We start from the raw sequence: 15,996 nt of genomic DNA, 5'->3' as shown, positions 1-15,996 counted from the left end.
GACATCACTGTTCACAAATGGCCAGAGGTAGTTAGCATTCAGACAGTACTTGTTGACCAAATGGTGGTGTTTCATCCTCCCCACCATTCTGTTACAGCTGTACTCACTGTGCTCAGTAATGATCTTCTTTTAAAGAGGCTCTGTTAATTTTTAAAAATATATAAAAATATGGTATGCTCATAGAAAAAATTGTATGAAAAATTGGCATCTGGATTGAGACTTATTGGATTTTTTTCCTTATTTGATGTACTATTGATAGGTTCTTATACTGTATTCTCAGTGCAGTGAACTTGTTTTCTGCTGTGAAGTCCTTGCCCCACTGGCAAATTTAATAATCTTTGAACAAACATTCTCATGTTAAACAAACAGAACCTGAATGTTTGGGAACTTTAGTTTGTTTTCACCACTTGTCTGTTTACATTTTGATTTCTCTTGGTTTAAGGAATGAACTGAATATGGACTCCTGAGTTATCTTTTCGTGTCAGACTAACTTTCTCCATAAACATAATCCTGCTGTGTTAGGGAAATAGAAAACTAGTTAGAATTCTGTTTTAGAGATAAAACGTGGTAAAAGCTTAGAATTCATCTTTGAGTTCATCTCAAGGAATTAAGTTCCCAGAATAGTAGAATTTCTGTAGTATGGCAAAAGTCTCTTCTCTGTGTACATTATGGTAACATTTCCCTGAACTCCACTGTGTGTTGTGAAGAGCTTAGTGTATGTGAGTATGTTGGGGAGATTCTCAAGATGGTGGGAGAGAGGATGCCCAGTGCTGGTGATACGGAACACTATTTTCAGGGATGATGTAAACTCGTGGGTATGGCAAATAAACATTTTTTCCCCATTTAATCTAGCATGCTTTCTGTTTTGTCTCTTTGTCTCATTTTATTACCATTAAAATTCTTTATATTTATTTAGCTTCTTTATAATTGGAGAAACAATACATGTTTGAAAAAGTGAATAGAAAGAAAATTCATAATCCTCTCACCCTAACACAATAATTATCCCCTTCAGACTTTTAACCTCTGCATATTTTACTTAATTGTAATCTCAAAACTATTTTGTGTCCTTATTTTTCCATGAGATTTTATTCTATGAGCTCTTTAACCATTTTAAGTCCTGTGTTAATTTTCTGCTGAAGGGTATATACCATAAGTTACTTAACTGTCCTTAATTGTTGGATATTGGTAGTTTTCTAATTTTTAGGAAATGTACATCATACAATAATGCTCATAAAGGGCTTTTTAAATTTAAGATCAGTATACTGTGAAAAGTTTCCAAAAGTAGAATTGCACTAACAATAACAACATTTCGGGGTTGTAGTTTAATTATATCTTCAGCATTTGGCATTATTACTAAAGTATAAGATTGTTCTTTGTCAACATCATTTTATAGAGCATTTTTATCTGTGGCAGCTATATGACTGGCACAGTCATTTTTTATATATAAAAATTGTGTACAGGAGAACTGAAAATCTTGAAGAAAATTTGGAGAAGGAAACCAATATTATTTATAATTGGCGTTTGGAGAGATCTATTTCTGAACATAATTGTTGAACTGCTACAAAATCAGAAACCTCCTGAAACATAGTGAGTTACAGTCAAGTAAAGAAATGAATTAGGGACTTCCCTGGTGGCGCAGTGGTTAAGAATCCACCTGCCAATGCAGGGGACATGGGTTCGAGTCCTGGTCTGGGAAGATCCCACATGCCGCAGAGTAACTAAGCCTGTGAGCCACAACTACTGAGCCTGCACTCTAGAGCCTGCGAGCGACAACTACTGAACCCGTGTGCCACAACTACTGAAGCCCATGCACCTAGAGCCTGTGCTCTGCAACAAGAGAAGCCACCACAGTGAGAAACCTGCGCACCACAATGAAGAGTAGCCCCTGCCGCAACTAGAGAAAGCCCTTGCGCAGCAATGAACACCCAACACAGCCAAAAATAAATAAAATAAATAAATTTATAAAAAAAGAAATGAATTATATTGGTTTACACAAAGAAAAAACAATTCTGAAGTGTAAAAAAAATATGAAGGTGTTTAAATTCATTGACTTGGGAACCTATTTTTAGGAGGATGTTTAGAATTGTATTGCACAGTTGATTTACAGGCTGTGTGAAAACTGTTATTCCTTCACAGAATTTTCCTCACAGAGTTTCTGTGATGGGAGGGCGTTAATAGAGGTCGAAGGAAACCCAGCTGTGACTGTATTCTGTGCTTTCACTTCCTGCTAGGATTTGTCTATGTTGTGCCACATACAGGGAGGATGGTCTGCTCTGTTGACCAAGTGATTGAAATAAAAGGCTGCCTTTAGATGGTGAGCAGGGTACTTATTGCACACTTGAGTTAAAAAGACAAGTCTGTCCCATGTTTGCAGGTGCTCCTGGAGTAAGCATTTAAGAAGATGTTTAATAAGGAAGAATGATATTTGTTACCATCGTAAGGTTAATTTCCACCCATATCAGCCTTTAGAAATGGGACAGTTAATTTGTTTCCATAATCAGAGAGAGCAGTGTGGTGAGGGCACTTAGCAATTGGTGGTTTGACTCCTGGGCTTTATATTATCATCTGTCGTAATGTCTCCTGAATCTAGTTGTGATTAATATTATCTGAGTGGTGGGACGGAGAAAGAAAATAACAATATCAACCAGAAGTAATACCTGTCAACCTCTGGGTCCAGAAGAACTGGCTTTGGTGGCAGTAATCTTTAGGCTTCTCCCATCCGAGTTTTTTTTTATAGTGGGAGAGGAGAAAGAACAGATTTGAAAACGTATATGTGTTGGATAGGAAGACCTTTTTTTAACCAAAACTTTTTCCCTAGCATGATTAAATGAAGTTTATATCTAGAATATAAATTTATAAAAACATGAATTTATAGGTAATCAGTGCAGGATCAAGATCTTTTTCATTTTTATGGGATCTTGAAACATTTTACCTTACAGTGAATATTTTCATTTCTCTTTTTTTCAAATAAAATTTATTTATTTATTTATCTATCTATCTATCTATCTATTTATTTATTTATTTATGGCTGCATTGGATCTTCATTACTGTGTGCAGGCTTTCTCTAGTTGCGGCTTGCGGGCTCTAGAGCACATGCTCAGTAGTTGTGGCGCATGGGCTTAGGTGCTCCATGGCATGTGGGATATTCCCAGACCAGGGCTCAAATCCGTATCCCCTACATTGGCAGGTGGATTCTTAACCACTGCACCACCAGGGAAGTCCCTTCATTTCTCTTTTGACAAATACTTATGGTTAACTATTCACCTTGGAATTAGTTTTCATGCAATGTCACTTTTTTTTTTTTAAATCACTGCTCTTATTTGTTTACATTGGTTACTCTGTGTCTAGCTGTAGGTAGTTCCAAGATGTTGTGACTATACCTATTGAATGCTACTTTTCTTCTCTTTAGTTTGTTTTTTGGCAGGAAAGTTTCTTTTAGCTTAGTCAACCAGAAAGGATGTTCTGTTTTAAAGTCTGGTAGCAAAAAATAATAATAGACTTCAGAGCTCAGAAAGCCAGGCTTTAAATCCCAGGGCTGCCACATTATTGTTTTTTCTATTCAGCTAGTACTTACTGAGTGCCTACTAAGTGCTAGCTACTGTTCCAGGTGCTAGGAATGCACCGGTATATCACCAAAGATCCCTGTCCCCATAGAGCTTACCTTCTAGTTCTTGGGGAAAGAAATCTGGTTTGATCCGAGAACATCTTCAACCTCCTGGAGAATGTGGTGGGATGGGTCCCTAGATGATGGGGAGATTGATTAGTTGGGAATTTCTCTGTAAGGTTCAGATGGAAATACACTTTGTGTCCATCAGCTGGGAGTTGTGTTAGGAATAGGTGGCTGAAATTGTATTTATTTGCTTGAGTTCTACTTAAGGTAGTGTTATTTCTCAGTTCTTATAGTAGTCATTATTGATAGGCATGACATTAGGAAGGTTGGTTTTTATTCTGTTACAGGAAAGCATGTTTACAGAATTGTGCATTTTGTGTAGATTTTCTGAGCTAATAAAGACTGCATCTGAAATTGGTCTTGGCATTGATTCATTAGGCTTATCTTTGTATAATATCTCTAGAAATCCTAAATAAACTGAATTAATAACCAGGTTGTAACATTTAAAAACATTTTTAAAACATGCAATTCAAAGCAGAATACACAGTTAGATGCTGAAAATTTGTATATGAGAGAACTTCCTGATGTGCCAGCTGTGAGCCCTGCAGGCAGATGCATATTTTCTTTGGAGAGCTGAACAAAAATGTGGTTTAACACAGGTGTCCACTTATCTCAGGGACTCTTACCAGGTTGATTTGCAGTGGTTTAAACATCTTTTCAGGCAGGCTGCTCTAATCCTGAAAAGTCAGACAGCATGATGGCTCTTTCATACGTGAATGTTAATTTTGAAAATTATGTGTATAAATAAAGCAACATTTGAAAGAGGATATGTTTTAGAACATTTCTATCATATTACTGTATTCCAGAAGGTAAATAAATTCATGAAATGGAATAATGTCACGGTAATGGTGGCATCACATTGAGGGCAAAATTTTAGAAACTGTCCTTCTCCTATTTGTCTCTACTTCATGTCTTCTGATATTTCTTCTTGTCATATTCCATTTTTTTAACCTTTAATTATCCAAATGGCAGTATTGTAACAGAATGACATGTAGATTTAAAAGCCCATTCATTTTTTTACCTTCCTAGATCTGTTGTTTTTATTTTTTCATGGCTTCCTCTAATTTTATCTATATGTGTATACATTTTTCACCTACTGAATTATAAAAAGGTAGTCTAGCATACTAGGAAGAGCATGGATTTAGGAGCTAGGTTACACAGGTTCATATCCCTGCTCCACCACTTATTAGCTGCGTGACCTTGTACAAGTTACTTAACTTCTCTGTGCCTCAGTTTCTTCATCATAGAATGGAGATAATAATAGAACCTAACTCCGAGTTCTGTAAGGGTTAAAGTATTTAATACACATAATGTGCTTAGCATGGTCCTTGGCACATAGTTAGTGCCCTGTATGAGCATTTAAAAAAATTAATTATCTTACTAGTAGAGTTAACACTGAGTACAGCTATGTGCCTGGAATGAAACTATTTGCTAGAGATACAGAGCTGAATAAAACTTGTCTGTCCTTAAAGACAGTAAAATCTGAGGAGAGCTGCAAATAATCATGATAAATATGCATAGGGATAAAGTCTGGTGGGCACACAGAGGTTGAAACCATTCTTGACCTGGGTTTCAAAGGATGAGTAGTGGTTTGATGAATGGAGAAAGGAGAGAGGGCTTTTGAGCAGAAGCAATAACGTATCTAAGGAAAAGCATGTGTGCTTAAGGATGCCTGGAAGGGAGAAGGAGTAGCAAGAAGTGCACCCTATTTGAGTGTAATTTGGAGGCGCTGATTTTAAGAGGTGTAGCTTGGAGTAGTGCAGATGGGTGATAAATAGGGTGGAGAGAAGGAGTCTGCATTCAGTGAAATGCTTAAGTCAGAATCAACATGACAGGGTGAAAGACTGAGGGAGGGTAGGGGTAAGATAGTGTGAAAAGGTAAGTGTCAGAAGCCGTATAATCTAGTGGTTATTTCTATATGCCCTTTATTCATTATCTGTTAATTATTTTCTTGTACGTTATTGATACTATTTTTTTTGTTTTAAGTATGGTTTATTGAAATATAATTAACATGTAATGAAACCACCTCTGATGAATTTCATACAGAACATTTCCGTTGCACCGGAAATTTCCCTTGTCTCCTTCTGTGGTCAGCTCTCCCAACTCCCACCCCCAGCAAACAGTAAACGCAGTCCTCGGAAACCACTGTTCTGATTTCTGTCCCTATAGTTTTGCCTTTTTCAGAATGTCAGATAAATGGAATTATAGGCATACCTCAGAAATATTTTGGGTTTGGTTCCAGACCACTGCAATAAAGCAAATATCACAGTAAAGCAAGTCACATGATCTTTTTGCTTTTCAAGTGTGTATAAGAGTTGTGTTTACACCATACTGTAGTCTCTTAAGTGTGCAATAGCATTATGTCTAAAAAATATATTCATACCTTAATTTAATTTAATTTTATTAAAAAAATATTTACTTGGCTGTGCTGGGTCTTAGCTGCAGCAGGTGGGATCTTCACTGGGGCATGCGGGATCTTTAGTTGCAGCATGCAGGATCTTTAGATGGGGGCGTGCAGGATCTAGTTCCCTGACCAGGGATCGAACCCGGGCCCCCTGCATTGGGAGCATGGAGTCTTAACCACTGGACCACCAGGGAAGTCCCCATACCTTCATTTTAAATAATGCTTTATTATTAAAAAATGCTAAGCATCATCTGAGCCTTCAGTGAGTCACAGTCTTTTTGAAGGTGGAGGCTCTTACCTTAGTGTTGATGGCTGCTGACTGATGAGGGTGGTGGTTACTGAAGGGGGGTGGCTGTGGCCCTTTCTTAAAATAAGAGAACACTGAAGTTTGCTGAATCGACTGACTCTTCCTTTCATGAACAGTTTCTCTGCAGCCTGCAATACTATTTGATAGCATTTTACCCACAATAGAACTTTAAAAATTGGAGTCAGTTCTGTCAAATCCTGCTTCTTTGTCAACTAAGTTGATGTAATAGGCTAAATCCTTTTTTTGTCATTTCAGTAATCAATTAAGTTTGCTGTCTTATGTGGGCGCCGTTCATGCTATCAGTAGTGATATTAAAGACCATTTATCACACATCACCATAACAAATATAATAATGAAAAAGTTTGAAGTATTGTGAGGATCACCAAAATGTGACACAGAGACAGGAAGTGAGCAAATGCTATAGGAAAAATGCTGCCAGTAGACTTGCTCCATGCAGGGTTGCCACAAACCTTCAATTTATAAAAAACTCAGTATTTGGAAAGTGCTGTAAAGTGAAGTGCAATAGAATGAGGTATGCCTGTATATGTTACTGTTTCTTTTTTCACTTAGCATGATTCATTCAGTATTCATACATGTTGTGATGATTATTATTTTTTTAACATTTTTATTGGAATATAATTGCTTTACAGTGGTGTGTTAGTTTCTGCTTTGTAACAAAGTGAATCAGTTATACATATACATATATCCCCATATCTCTTCCCTCTTGCATCTCCCTCCCTCCCACCCTCTCTATCCCACCCTTCTAGCTGGTCACAAAGCACCGAGCTGATTTCCCTGTGCTGTGCGACTGCTTCCCACTAGCTATCTATTTTACATTTTGTTATGATTATTAATAGTTTGTTACTTTTTATTGTATGGAATTATTTTACTATATGGATGGACCACAGTTTGTCTATCCATTTAGCAAGTTGATGGAAATTTGTGTTGTTTCCATCTTGGGGCTATGAAGAATAAAGCTGCTGTAAACATTCGTGCACAGGTCTTTGTGTGAATTATGTTTGCATTCTCTTGGGTGAATACCTAGGAATGGTATTGCTTGGTCATATGGTCAGCATCTGCTCAGCCTTTTAAAAAGTGCCAAAGTGTTTTCCAAAACAGCTATACTATTCTGCATTTCCACCAGCAGTTCATTTGCTTCACATCTTGACCAAAGCTTGGTACTCCCAGTTTAATTTTAGCTGTTGTACTAGGAATGAGTAGTATCTTATTGTGGTTTTAATTTGTTTTCTCTGTTGGCTAATGATGTTGAGCATATTTTCTGTGATTGTTTAATATCCATATATCTTTGATAAAGTTTTATCACCTTCCCCTCTTTTTCGGTGACCTTGAGTTAGGAAACTGTTTCTTAGGTAGCCACATACAGCTATTTCTTAGGACACAGAAGAAAAGAAATTGATAAATTGGACTTCATCAAAATTAATTCCTCTGGCTCCCCCAAAGATACTGTTAAGATGAAAAGATAAGCCAGGGACTGGGAGAAAACATTTCCAAAACACATATCTCCTAAAGGGTTTATACCAGAATATCTAAAGGACTCCTACAACTCAACAGCAGGGAATCGACCTATTTTAACTTGGGAAAATTTGTGTGTCTTTTTATCATTATTTTTCATTGCCTTTTAAAATTTTGATATATTAGAAACTTGGAATTTGAGGGAGAGGGGAATGAGTGGGTAATTTCTCCTGTGGTTTCAAAACTTAAAATTTACGTTTCCAGTATCTAGGAATAGGTCTGATAAAGTATATATTTTTTCTTTTTCTTTTAGACCTTTTTTTTTTTTTTTTAAATTATGGAAAGGATTTGTTCAACTCTTCACTCTGTTTGCAGTTTACTGTGGTGGACACTTACAAGCTCCATAAAGCCAGGGATTTTGTTTGCTATTATTTTACAACTTTATATATTTTACATTAGTTTCTGTACTTAGTACAGTGTCTGGCTCAGTAAATACTTATTGAGTGAATATTTGTTAAATATAAAGTATGCATTTATATTTTTCCATATTGTTCTCAGTTATTCCAGCAGCATTTATTTTTAAAATTTCCCTTCCCTCTTTGATGCTGCTAACTTTTATCATGTTTGTTTCTTAATTAATGTATGAGTTTCACATGTCCCATAACAAATTACCAGAAACGTGGTTGGTTAAAACAACACGCATTTATTATCTTACGATTCTGGAGATAAGTTGGGCACGGGTTTTACTGGGCTAAAATCAAGGTGTTGACAGGGTTGCATCCTTTTCTGGAGGCTCTAGGGGAGTCTTCTTCCTTGCCCTTTCCAGTGTTTAGAGGCCACCACATTCCTTGACTTGTGGCCCCCTTCTTCCATCTTTAAGGCCAGCAACGCAATGCCATCTCTCTCTGACCCTTCTTCTACCTTGATCTCTCTCTCTATCCAGAGATGGGAAAGATCCTCAGCTTTTAAGGACTCATGTGAATAGATTGGGCCTATCTGGATAATCCAGGTTAATCTCATCATCTCAAGGTGTTTAATCTTAATCACACCTGCAAAGTCCATTTGCCATGGAAGGTAATTTACTCTCTGGTTCTGGGATCATGACTTGAACATCTTTGAGAGACCATTATTCTGTCTTCTACATGCAACACTGTTTATTAGTTGATGTTTTACATCCCTAATGTGTATTTCTGTTTTATTCTAGTACTACTGTTTTCAACTTTAGTATTACTTTATATATAATTTTTTACTTTATAACATGTCCTATTATTTAATATGGCTATAATATTCTAATGTCCCAAAGAATGTTTCTCTATGTAATTGAATTTAGCATGTCGATTTTAGTTTCTTCAAGATACCCCCCCAACCCCTGTGAGAAAGTTTTATAGGTATTTTAATTGGATTTAAGGGGGAAAAGTTCCTGGTACTGATCCCCATTTTGCTGGCATCCATCTAGCCTGGCCTCATCTTTCACTTAGTAATTTTTATCTCCTACTCAGTGTTCGTCACTCACTGGTACCATTCAGGTAGAAAATATGCTTTTAGTGGTGTGTGGAATGTGCTGTCATATAACTTTTGATGAAAGGGCTATTTGTACTGCTGGGGAAGAATTTTTCTCAATGAAGAGGTGAAAGAAGATGAAACTGTACTGGCAGATGAGAAAGTTTTTTTTTGAAAAAGTTAAACCGCATGTAGCATCAAGTGCTCTTTTGTGTAACATTAGTAAACTTGTTCATGGGCTTGTGAATTCAAGAAATCTGTCTTCCAGCAGTTAGGTAGTGACTGCTCTGGACTTCTCCAAATTTAAGAGATTTGGAAATTGAGCTCTCTTCCAATACCATTTATAGAGGTAGGGACTTCCCTTAACAGCTTGAAGGAAATTTTTTTAGAGAGAAATATATTTTTTTACCATGAAGTCAGTATTGAACTTTAACCTGTCAAATGCTGATTATTGGATCAAGTTCCCATTATGGTAAAAGTGAAAAATCTGCATTTAATGGAAAAGGCTTTTTATAGTCTAGTTCTTAACAGAGATAGAAAGAAAGGCATTTTTTTCTTTTAAAGGTTGATAGAGTTTTTAGGTGGTTTTAAAGTGTTGATCTGATATTTCTTAATTAGAATGAAATGACAGGTTGTCCTAGTTTATTTATATACAATCAAAATTAAGAGAGCTAATGAGAGAGTTCCTCTGTATCTATGTTGATGTGTATCTATAATTTATTAACCTTTGTTACTCCTGAAAGGATTTGAAGTGTCTTGGGATAAAATCAAGAGGTAGTAAAACCCCAGCCAGATTCATACGTGTATAAAAAGACTCACACCAAGTAATAGAGAAATGTGGATAGAGAGTGCTCTTTGCACATTTTTGATAGAATTAGCCTGAGCGATGCTACTGAGATTGTTCAGTTAACCCTCCAATCACTTCCTTTCGCAGGTAGAATATAAAGTGTAACCGGCATAACATGAGCTACAGGTCTCACATAGTCTTCCTTCCCTGATTATCTGACCTCATCTCCTACCACGGTGGCCCTCATTCGCCATCACTTCTGTCTCTCAACCCTGTATGTGCTCTTCCCCCTGGAGGTTCACGTTGGTGCTTCTGTCTTATGGTTCACGTCCCAGCATCAATGCTGCCTGTCCAGAGGTTGACCTGGACCACTGTAGCAAAATTGCCCTCTCCTCCTCCAGCCACTCCCAGATTTTATTTTCTTCACAGCATCTATCATGATAGGAAATGAACATTTCCGTTGTTTATCTGTTTGTCTCCTCCAAATAGAATGTAAGGCCCATGAATCAGGGACTTGGTATTTTCACCATTAGATCCCCCGTTCCTAGAACAGTCATAGTGCTTGGTTGGTGCTTAATAGGTATTTGTCAAGTGAATGCATGCACGGCAGAGGTGATTGGTGGGTGAGCGTTTGGGGGAATGGTTGTTGCCTGGTTACCTTGAAAGTCCAAGTTCAGTTGGATATCGTTTTGTGATCAGTTAGTAATGACCTTGGTGTGTAAAGGAAAAGGGAATTTCACAAAACGTGCCCCTTATGTGCCATTCCTAGATAAGATATACTAAGACCACTTGGCTAGAATTTAGCAGGATACCTTCGTGCCTTAGTTCCCTCAGCCTAGGAAATAACAGTAAGTGTCTACTGCTGAGGGATGTTCTGAGGATTAAAAGTGATGGTGCATGTGGTGTGTTAGCACAGAGCCTGGGACGTGGTAATTGCTCAAGAAATGTTAACTATCAACGGGGTTATTAGTAGTCTGGTTGCAACTTATCTAGCTGCTGGTTGTTCAGGAAAAAAGATACTTCAAGTGCATACTAAAGCCAAACTTCTGACTGCAGGGCAGTATTAGCCTGTTCCCTGACTGCTCTTTTATTTTAGCCTAGTTGGCAAAATTGTGTTTGAGGTGTGTGTTAGTTTCCTAGGGCTTCCTTAACACGTCACCACAAACTGGGTGGCTGTCTTAGCCATACTCTAAACCTGCACTTTACAGTGTGGTTGCCAAAAGCCACAGGTGAATATTTAAGTGAATTAAAATTAAAATTCAGCTCCTCAGTCACAGTTAGCTGTGTTTCCAGTACGCAGTAACTACATGTGGCTAGTGGCTACCATGTTGGACAGCCCAGTGTGTAAACATTTCCGTCCTTGTGGAAAGTTCTGTTGGAGAGCACTGCTCGAAACAATTAGGAAACTTCAGAATAGCTCTTTTATTTGCTTTAGGTGGCTTTGTATAGGTTTGTTTCTTCAATATATGTTGAGTTATAAATTTGGAGTAGTTCATAATAGCTGAATAAAATATTTTTATGGGTTTCTTTTAAAAGTTCTACAGCAGAATGACTCATTAATGTTATTTATGAATTGTTTATTCACCAACTCCTTTCTTCATTGTCAAGATCATATGGAGTCAGTAATAGAACATACCGCATGTCTTTTTTTTTTCCTGTATAGTTATAACTAAGTGCCTGAAGGACACAAGATACTGTTCTATTTATTTTATTTGAATTATATGCCAGAGACTAAGCTCTTGTGTATTCAGGGCTACAATTTATAGTGTTAATTAAGAACAGCTTTCCTTTTCTTCCCAGAATGAATTCAATATATTCCTCATTACTGTATGTGAATCTTGAGTTTGTTCTCACTCAGGACTGCTTTTTCTTCTCTCCCTGCCTCCCACCCTGTTCTTTTTGCCTCCCAGCCTCTCCCTCTTCCACCTAATTCCCCCTCCCCTGACTCTTCTCTCTCTTTCTTCAGTCTCCTTTCTTTTTTTCTCCCACTGCTTCCTCCAGTATCCTCCTTACTAGAAATGGAAGTGACACATTTTCTTTAAAGCATTTAATGAACTTCCCCCCTGCTTTTTGTAATCAAATGCTTTTTTCTCTTTTTCTTAAAGTTTGGTAGAGCCTTCCTTTTGAAGTTCTGGATTCCCCCCACACCTCCCAGCGATTACTGATCAGGTGTAGGCAATATCTATTTTTCTGCCTTAAAAGTGAATGTGATAATCAAGTACTTTTTCAAAGTCAGAGGATATATTTTCAGCTTGATGCATTTGAGGACTGATGCATTCACGTCAATTCTGTGTGACCATTAGGGTAAAAGAAAATGTTCATCTCTTCAACACCCACACCCACGCACACACTTCAAATTTTATTTATTTATTTATTATTTATTTATTTTTTTGCGGTACGCGGGCCTCTCACTGCTGTGGCCTCTCTCGTTGCGGAGCACAGGCTCCGGACGCGCAGGCTCAGCGGCCATGGCTCACGGGCCCAGCTGCTCCGCGGCATGTGGGATCCTCCCGGACCGGGGCACGAACCCGTGTCCCCTGCATTGGCAGGCGGACTCTCAACCACTGCACCACCAGGGAAGCCCTAAAGTTTTATTTTGACATAATTTCACACTCACAGAAAAGTGGTGAAAATTAACATATACCATTTACCCAGATGCCCCGAATGTTAATATTTTACCAAATTTACTTATTCTTTTTATATATAGACATTTTTCCTGATCCTTTTGAGAGCAAGATGTAAACCTGATGCCTCTTTACTTCTAATATCCTTATATTTAAAAAACAAGGCTATTCTCATATCACTATAGTCTAATTATAAAAATCAGGAATTTAACATTGCTGAAATACTATCAGTGTCCAGACCTTATTCAGATCTTGTTAATTGTTCCAATAATGTCCCTTATAGGAAAAGAAAAATCCCAGATCTAGCCCCAAAGTTACATTCAGTTGTCAGGTCTCTTAAGTCTCCTTTAACTGGAACATTTCCTCAGTTTTTTCTTGAGTTTCATGACCTTGACATTAGAACATTTGACCACCCTCAACCTTTTTTTGGGGGGATGGTGGTAGTAATAACAGCCCTTTTGAGATATAATTCAAACTCCACACTATTCTCCCATTTAAATTGTGTAATTCAGTGGTTTTTAGTATATTCACAGAGTTATGCGACCATCACCACAATCAATTTTATAATATTTTCATCACTCCAAAAAGAAACACAGTACTCCTTAGCAGTCCCTCTCATTTCTTTCACCACCCATCCATAGGTAATCACTAATCTACTTTGCCTCTGAAAATTTCCCTATTATGGTCATTTCATATGCGTGGAATCAGACAATATGTTGATTGATTTTTTTCCTTTTTTCCTCTGGCCTCTGTCCTTTAGCATAATGTTTTAACATTATTAATACTTCATTTCCCTTTATGGTTCAGTGACACTTTGTTGTATGGATATATACCACCTTTTGTTTATCTATTCATCAGTAGATGGCACTTGGGTTGTTTCTGCCTTTTGCATATTATGAATAATGCTGTGACTATTTGTGTACAAGTTTTGCGTGGGCATACGTTTGCATTTCTCTTGGGTATCCAACTAGGATTGGAATTGCTGGATGATACGGTTTAATGGTTTGAGGATCTGCCAGACTGGTTTCCAAAGCAGCAGCCCCATTTTATTGCATTCCCACTAGCGATGTGTGATGTGGGTTCCAATTTCTCCATATCCTTGCCCACATTTGTTACTGTCTGTCCTTTTGATTATAGCCATCCTAGTGGGTATGAAGTAGTATCTCATTATGGTAAAATATACACAACATAAAGTTTGCTATCTTAATCAATTTTAAGTGTTTAGTTCAGTGGCGTTAAATACATTCACTCTGGGCTTCCCTGGTGGCGCAGTGGTTGAGAGTCCGCCTGCCGATGCAGGGGACACGGGTTCGTGCCCCGGTCCGGGAAGATCCCACATTTGCCACGGAGCGGCTGGGCCCGTGAGCCATGGCTGCTGAGCCTGTGCGTCTGGAGCCTGTGCTCCGCAACGGGAGAGGCCACAACAGTGAGAGGCCCGTGTACTGCCAAAAAAACAAAAAACAAAAACAAAAAAAACACATTCACTCTGCTGTGGAACCATCACCAGCATCCATCTCCAGAACATTTTCATCTTTCCAAACTGAAAATCTAGGCACGTTAAACAGTAACTTCCCACTTCCTCCATTGTGGTTTTGATTTGCATTTATTGGTTGGTTAATGATGTTGAACATCTTTTCATGTGCTTATTGGCCATTTGTATATCTTTCTTGGAGAAGTGTCTAGTCAGATCTTTTGCCCATTTTTAAATGGCTTATTTGTCTTTTTATTGAGTTCAAGTAGCGCTTTATATATTCTAGATTCAGGTCTCTTATCAGGTATATGATTTGCAAAAAGTTTCTCCCATTTTCTATGTTGTCTTGTTATTTTCCTAGTAGTGTCCTTTGATGTACCAAGAGGTTTTAATTTTGATGATGTTCAGTTTGCCTTTTTTATCACTCATTCTTTTGATGTAATAGTAAGAAACTATTGTCTAATACAAGATTCATCTAGACTTACGGCTTTGTTTTCTTCTAAGAATTTTACAGTTGTAGCTAACCTGCAACTTTTTAACCTTTTAACTCCTCCCTCCGCATGTTATTCTGACTTTTCTCCAGGGAACCCGCTTCTTATTCGGTCCATGTGCTACGAGATTGGGTGCAATACTCCCTTTAAACTGTGATGTCTCCAACTGCATAGGAAAGCATTTTTGTTCTGGTTCCATTATTGAATTACTTTATATTGTACTTCTTTTATTCTGTCTTTTCCTCAACTGATATGTTGGTCATTCACCTACATTCACTGGGAAATTTGGTCAACTCTTCCTTCCTTATCCTACCTGTATTTCTAATATCGTGGGCAATCTGAGTGTCCATATGGAATGTCTCACCAACACTCTAACCTTACTTCCTTACTTCTCAACTCCAGTGGTTATCACCTTTATCAAACTCTTTCAGCAAATTGTTCTCATGACTAGATCTTGGACCTTGCTGTTCTTCAAACATACTAAGTGCCTATATCTGTACTTGGTTATAACCTCCTATTCTCTTTTCTCCTTTACTTCTCTCCATCCTCGCTCCTCTTTCCCACCCTCCCTTTCCTTTCTTCCTTCCTTCCTTCAACCCCCAGCCACTTTATTTCTCCTTTCTGGCTCTGCTTCTTTATCTATCTAACCTATACTTAAAGTTTCATGTTATCCAGTATAGTTTCCTTTTTTCCGTATCCTTCACATCTGTCCTGTAAATCTCTGTGCTATTTCCCCAGCCTTTTGAACCTTCCTGGCACTTGTTAGATGTTTAACAAATGATGAGTGAATGAATGAATGAATGATGGAATGAACAAACCTTGGGTCAATCCATTTGACTGTTTCGTTCCTACATAAGATCTGCTGGGCCCTGAGGAAAATGACAGCTATACATGGAGTCATTGTTAAAAGTTCATGGTATCTAGTTTCAACTGGTATCTCAATACCGTAGCAGTTTTTATGTGTTTCTAGTCTTCTCTCTCTCTCTCTTTTTTTTTTTTTACCAGGTATTAAACTTTTAACAGGTATTTTTAAACATCCACTCTGTTCTTATTTAACAGTATGCTTTCTCACTCATAGCAGATGAACTTGCTTCTTATTTCACTGAGGAAATTGAGGCCAACAGATGGGAGTCTTGTTTAATATCCTCTTTGACTTCTGCAAGAGTAATAGATCTGTTTTCAGGCTTCCCTCCTAACCCCTTGTCTCAGAAGATGACTTGGCCCCTCTCCCATTCTGGCTTGTGTCTCTACTACCTGTGTTTTGGATCT

General features: G+C 37.8%; 1 protein-coding gene across 9 annotated transcripts in view; it reads left to right on the top strand.

Annotated features, from left to right (window-relative positions):
- CDKAL1 (CDKAL1 threonylcarbamoyladenosine tRNA methylthiotransferase) overlaps positions 1-15,996 on the top strand; it is a 669,277-nt gene that overhangs the window by 166,859 nt on the left and 486,422 nt on the right. The gene's annotated exons all lie outside the window — the stretch shown is intronic.

The sequence above is a fragment of the Mesoplodon mirus genome (assembly GCF_964341445.2).
Source record: "Mesoplodon mirus genome assembly, chromosome: 12".
NCBI classification, from domain to species: domain Eukaryota; kingdom Metazoa; phylum Chordata; class Mammalia; order Artiodactyla; family Ziphiidae; genus Mesoplodon; species Mesoplodon mirus.
The sequence above is the reverse complement of the archived record's forward strand: the minus strand, read 5'-3'. Positions and strand labels throughout refer to the sequence as shown.